This window comes from Toxorhynchites rutilus, chromosome 3, assembly GCF_029784135.1.
Source record: "Toxorhynchites rutilus septentrionalis strain SRP chromosome 3, ASM2978413v1, whole genome shotgun sequence".
NCBI classification, from domain to species: domain Eukaryota; kingdom Metazoa; phylum Arthropoda; class Insecta; order Diptera; family Culicidae; genus Toxorhynchites; species Toxorhynchites rutilus.
This window is the reverse complement of record NC_073746.1, coordinates 311,509,544-311,516,922: the sequence shown is the minus strand read 5'-3', so window position 1 is coordinate 311,516,922 and position 7,379 is coordinate 311,509,544.

Sequence of the window (7,379 nt, the reverse complement as noted above, 5' to 3'; positions counted from 1 at the left end):
CTTATCTCGAGCATGAGCAAGTAATTCAACTGTTTTTCGAGGCAAATGATATTACCAGAAGCATAACATGATGCAAAAGCAGAATAACATGTAGCGTGATATTCACAAATATTGCCCACGTTTATTGTTTCCATGTGGTGCCAAAGATAGATTGATGTAGTTATTAGATGTGGAATAATGGTGCTGGTGCAACAAGTATATAATCGACTGTAGCCCAGTGTATATCAGTTGCGAAAAGGTCCACCGGAATAGCGTTCGAGGTAAATTTTCAATGCATTGACATGAAACAAACTGCGACATACGATCAGCTAGTGTATTTTTCTGCGCGGTTAACAATGAATCATCGATCATTTATCGTTAACTGATTCTACAATTCAAAAAACCATTTCAGAGCAACCAAACCATTCTGCTAAATATTTCTAAAATTTCGTAGCACTATTAAATAATATCCAAAGCTATAAACAAGCAACTTGAATTGAATTACAACGTAGTTCTTCATCAACAATGCGGTCGCGTCTTGGACAAAACCTCATAATTTTTTTTTTCTTTTTAAAACTGCCTACCGATTTGCAGTGCGATAATTATTTATTGATTTACTAGTTGACCCGGCAAACGTTGTTCTGCCAAATAAAATATTTCTAGTGAATATAAATAAACATATCTAATATATTGTAAGTGTGTTTGAACGTTTTGACGTTCTATAAAATCAATCGAATGTGATCTATAAAAAAACGAATGAAACAATTCGAACGACAATGGGTTGCTTGATTCAATGTAATTCATTAACGTAATTGACATGTTTGATAAAATATTTACACATCCAAATTGCTTCCTTTATTCACGGACTAGCAAATGTATTTATTAATGTATTTAACATTCCTTCGTTGATGTATTGTATTTCTGCCTACGCTTGTGATCGTGTCGTTGGTACAAGGCGATAAAAGATTCAGATTACCGCATGTGCCAAGAATCATGGTTGTGGTAACATTATCGAACAGCCACCAATATTCCGGAATCCGATTTGCAATTTTATTCTTCTGAAATTTGAATGAAAATTATTACACGATATCGTGTGAATATGCAAAAAAACTCATAACCCTAACTTAAACTTTTCTTCTATATATATCCTTGCATTTCCACCAAAACTGTATCCATAATATGAAATGATCATCAGGTAAAATTTTCACTCACTTGCCAACAAAATTTTTGCTCACTTCAGAGAATGTGTTACTTTATTTACATAAAACACATATTTGATACGGTAGAGCTATTTTTCATTTATAATTCTAGTTTTAAAAGTGCGTTTATTCCACCCGTTGTCATTTTTGCTTCAAAGAAATAGAACATGGAGCTCATTGTTGTCGAATTGCATGGCAAAGTAGCCACATTTGCACAACCCAATTGGACTTGAAGCGAACTGATTACAGAATGCAAAATTCCGATCTATTCGGGAAATTCTGACTCGATCGGATTCCAGAATACAGATGAATAGTAAAAGGTCTTTCAGATTAAACGCTCACACAAAAAAAATTAATAACTTCTACAAAAGTGAACCGATTTTTATGCTTAAAAACCGAAAATAAAGCTTATTTTAGGATATTTTCGATGTGACCACCCCTTTTCTCGATAACGCGTTTTAAACGGTGAACAAAATTCTTCAAGCACAACTCTAACATTACGACTTCGATACTGTTGAAAATGCGAGTTATTTCTACTTTAAGATCCTCCAAATTTTGTGGCTTATTAACATAGCAACGGTCCTTCACGTACACTGATTCAATTCAATAGGACTACCGTTGGCTCGGTAATTATTTATTTGAAATTGCATCTGAATCAATTCTAAATGAACGAATGAATGAATATTTTGAAAGATTGCTGAAAGTTTTTCTTGTTAGTGTGTGGTTTTATGAGTATAAGTATGGAATTGTTATTAACATAAAATTGAACTCTTTCGAACTTGTTGGTGGTCCCGAAACGAACCGATGGAATTTGAGTGGCCTTGTAAAAGCAACTGAAGATGTTTTTTTTTTTTTTTTTTTTATCTGTATTATAGTGATTTTCAACTCATTTGGCTGGTTCGTCACTTTTTACTTCCATTTTTGGAAGAATGTCGGGAGTGAGAATTGAACTCGTGACCTTCAGCGTGAGAGGCATGGATGTTACCACTACGCCAGATCGCCTCCTAACTGAAGATGTTTGATACATGATTCATTTTTGTTTTCGTGAGAATAACACGAGATTTTTCATGATCACTCCATGCGCTGAATAGAAACTGAGGGCGCCACTTCACGGTGAAAACGAAATAAAGTCTATATAACCTTGCATAAAATTCATTTCTTTTTTATCGTGATATGGCAATTTTTCATGATTGTTCCATGCGAAAGCAGAACAGAAACTGATGCTATTGACGAATTTACGTTAGATTTATCAGATGGCGCAGCGAGTAGAATGATGATGTTTTGTTTTTTTGGTCGTTCAATTTTTTTAGAAAAATCAGAATTTATCTTCAAATTTTCCGGATTAACGTATTCTTTCTACGCTAAAAAGGTTAGAAAATCACCATTTTACAATGTGGTATATATATTTTGAAGAATGGCTTGGGATAATTGTTGTAACTTTAATTTTAATTGTTGCGTTAAGAATACTGCAAATCCTTCTTGTATCGGCCCTAACATTATCAATGATATGTATAACCCAACTTAATATGATATCGATTTCATCACTATTATCCACAGTATTCCTAACCTGTATGCATTATCAAACTTAAAATTTTCGAAGATTATCAATGATTTTGATCCAATCGCACTTTTGACCAGTATTTGGGTGGCCTCTATATTATAGAATAACATGTAGAAACATTAACAGAAATCTGAAATTCAAAATGTAACTATACAAATCAACCACCTGTCCATATTACCACTGCTGTCCGTATTACCCACGGTTCCCTTACATCCTGTTTGTTGGCCCGAAAAAAGACCTGTACAAAGTTTCAGCTCAATCGGACATGATCTAGGGGTGCCTCAAAGCGCTCGAAGTTTGGATTTTCTGATCCTCTAAAACCTTGCAGGGGGGATTAAAGTAAATTTAGAAAATAGAATTTTTTTTCGATGCCAAATGACTTAAAAATGCATGAAACATAGAGATCTGGTGTCATCTCGAAAAAAAAATTTGGACGAAATTCAACCTTTGGGACTTAACCTGAGAAGCAATGAAGGTATGGAAAAAAAATTATCGATTGTAAAGAACCGACAATGTACATTTTGTTTATTGGCCCAAAAATGACCTGTGCAAAATTTCAGCTCAATCGGACACGATCTAGGGGTGCCTGGAAGCTCTCAAAGTTTTAATCTACTTCTACTTTAAAAACTGCTTGTGTTTTGTTTGTGCAACACGAATAATATGTTCAAAGTTTGTATTGAGATAAAAAAAAATAATATCGTTACGTTTTGTGTTAACTGCTAAACATATATTTTTACCATAATGTATATGGAAAAGTTGTTGAAAATTATAAGCAAATTCATAAAATTTCATGAATATGACGGTATAACACGACAAACATATTTAAGGGGCCTATTTACTACAAAAAGGCAAATAAATTAGAAATATATTTTTTTTAATATCTCGAGAATGACTGCATTTAGAAGGAGGTTGATAATGAGCTTTTTTGTTTTTAATTGCATCAATATTCATAATTTGTGCCTAGAAATGATTATTAACATACAAAAATTTGAAGTTTCGAAAATTAATAAATAGTTTTACCATCTTGAACTGCTTTTTGAATTTTCTGCGTGAATATGAATGTGAAAATATGAAGAAATGCATATTTTAGATATTGCAAATTAAAGTTCTTTTGTAAATTAAAAATGAGTACAATTTTTTTCTCAGTGTATATTTTTTCACGTTTTAACATCTAATATTTCTAAGACACCATTTCGGTAGGACTCATAGTTTTTTTTCCAATTTGGGCGAGACGAAGTTTACCGGCTCAGCTAGTAATTATAGAAAACTGCTCTACGATTTGTTCTTTCGTTTCAATATCCCCTGCATTCTGATTTGAACTAAGTAATAATTTGACTAAACAAATTATCCTCTTCTCAAACCCCGAGTTCCAATCCTCTGCACAATTTAATTTTCAAAAATTTTATCTCATATTGTTAGTAAAAAGTAAATTCATTTCCCAACAACTTTGTCGAATATCATATTTCAATCAGACTTTCGAGTTATGATTTTCTTCATTAAAAAAGAAATAATTGAGGATGCTTTAATTATTACAACAAACAATTATTAGAATTGTTGTTATGATAGTTAAAATTGTACTTTCGATGAAATGTACAAAGTATAACAAATTAGAAAGAGTTAAAATCGCTTGTTTTCGGTTAATTCGGTCAATACGGAAATCGCAGTTTTTTCTTTATTACCAGAAAAAATCTCATCGATGAGATTATTTTACGTAGAATTTATAAATGAAAGTAAAATTTATAGATGCTTGTTTTCCGTTTTCCCATTTTGTATCCTAAATTTAAGTAGCTCAGTAATAAGAAAAACAAAAACGCTTAATTGAAGTTGAATATTTTATTTCTATAATCGCAATAAAATACAATATTATGTTTCGTCCCATTCAATGATGAATATACAACATTTAGCCTAAAACAACAATTATCTATCATGATTTAATTTCTAAAACTAATTTCTTCTACACTTAAACTGATATTTTGTAAGTTTGAATGCTAATAATTCTATTTCTTGTTTTTCACCTTATCATTCTGGATCGATTTGTTTTGATTATCCTCCCCAGTGACAGTATTCCTCGTTGTCACAACTTGCGTTAGTGATACCTTGTAGTCCCCATAACAGAGCGGGTGGTAAGTGCTTCCGTCAACTCGAATGGCGTTCCTGAAGTGCCACTCTTCAGTCTCATCGTCGAAGAACTGCTCGAACTCATCGAAGCACATCTTACACTGCTTATCGTCATCTTTCAAACCAGTTGGACAACTTGGTGGCGGGGGAGTGGCTTCAGTGCGTTTTCTCAGCCCTTCAAAGAAGTTGGTCGGCTCAGTCTGTAACCGATCCTTTCCGTTGTCTTCACTATCATCACATTTGAGCCAATCGGAGGCTTTGCAGTACCATTGGCGTGACCTTTGTGTCGAGTCACGTTCGCTACGATTCTGCCGAAAATGCCAATCCAAATGGTTACAGTATTCCTTTGTTTTGTTTGCTGGGAACCGAATACCACAATTGCTACACTGTGAACCACTGTATAGTTGCGAAACTAACGACTGCTGGCGTCTTTTTAGGGATGCCGAGTTTTTCAGATCGACCGGTTCGATTCCCATGGGGTCTTTCTTGATCGTTTTGATGGGTTCTTCGACAATCTCGGTGGCCGCTATCAAACCCGCTGCAACAATTTTCTTGTAAAGCTCGTTAACATCGAGAGTCAATGGTACGGATGGGGTATTCGATGCGAAGGTAGTTGGTTTACCGTTGATGTAACATCTATCGCCAACAGAACTGTGAGAAGCCTTAAACGCCGAATATTGTCGTTGAAGAGGTTTGGCTGCGATCGGCGGCGAAATGATTGGCGTCACCGGAAATAAATTACGTGGTAGAGTTCGTTGATCATGATGAAATTTCGTTCGGATCATATCTCGAATGTTCACCTTCCCAGGAATCACAGATTCAGGAATGGCGGAAAATCGAATTGAGAAAGCTTTGCCTCTGAGTTTGAACACCCTCGAAGGTCCATTGAATTCTGCGGGGTATGGCTGGTTATTTATAATCACAGTAAGGAGGTAATCAGCAAACTGGATATTGTGATATTCTCCAAAAACTTCAAACGTCTGTACCTGAGCATCCAGGAACACAGGGATGAAATTCCGTTCATTAATGATCATGTTTATTTTGCCAACGACTAAATCTTTTCGACAACTCCCAACTTTGATTTGTGGCTTAGGGCCACTAATTCTGAAAACCCTAATCAACCCCTGCAGAACGATGTTCGATGGTGGATCCCCGAAGCTGCATCCATACCATTTGTTGTCGATGTACAATTCCCGGGTGGGAGCACCGAGCTTCATTTGGTACACCTTACCGTCGATTGTGAACGATTTGTAGCACTGGTTGAAACTTAGTTCGAACGATTCTCGATCGTCAACGAGGACCCTTCGGGAACCCTCCTGAAAGCCAATTTCCATTGGCTGGTCCCAACTCATGAATACGACGCACACGTCACCGTAAAATCGGATATCTCGTTGTATTCCATCGATTGGTACTGTCGCCAAGAACCGGTTGGTGTTTATTGAAGGGGGTGGACACCTGTAGTTATTGGTGATTGTTCCGACAGATATTGGGTCAGGATTAGTAACAGGCTGGGGTATATCCCGTCGCGGTATCTTCTTCGGCATCGACAGTCCAGGTTCCGATGTACTTCCAGGATTGTTTGCAAGCTCATCGAAACGTCTTTTGGCATTTCTGCTGGAGTCAGCTACGCTCCTAGGCGGTAATTTTTTCGTATTATGAATTTCATTTTTTGATGAAGATGATGAAGAATGAGTATCCTTTTTATTAGGATTGGATTGTGCCACGATTGGCCAGGCCGAATCAATCGCGATGATCTTAGTGTCCAAAGCGCACAGTTTTGATTGTGAGAAGACTGTGCTCCAAGTATTACGCAGGTGAAACAGCTTCCCGCGAATGTCTGGTTCATTTGATGCCTTAAACACTTCATAGAACATATCCACTATGACTTCACCGAACAGCGATATGTACTGCTTGCCAATGTTCTTAACGATGGAATCGACAAGATACAGGACCGGGAGCTTGACACGTATTTGAACTTTGCTCAGATGTTCCTCGATGGCCCGGACGATGGTTGATGCGTTGCTCAAATTTTCTTCGGCGAGATACGTTAGCTTGGTGATCAGAGATTTACTGTTGCCTTTTAAATCTGCTAGATTAGATAGATACTTAATCTTAACGTCCTCGTTCTGTTTATTCACGGTATGTGGATCACTAGCGGTCACTTGAATTTTACGGTTTTTCGTTTGTGGTTCCATTGCTTCCGATTAAAAACTACTATCTAGCTAGATTTTGTACGGATGGTCGAATTGAATTTCACGAATAAAACACTTTTTATGAACACCGGCGTATTTGTGAATATTATAATAACTTTGGCACGTTTTACTGATACTGTGTTATTGTTACTCTTTCGTTTATTGAATGTTTATTCAGTCTTCTCGTACTACCATATATACCCCATCAGCGGGTACAAGATTCAACAGGTATACAAATAAGGCAGACGGTTCACAGGTAGTGAAATGTCTGGTCTGCGTGAAATTGCTATGGGTAACAAGTTTTTTTGAGCCAACACTTCATAATACCCG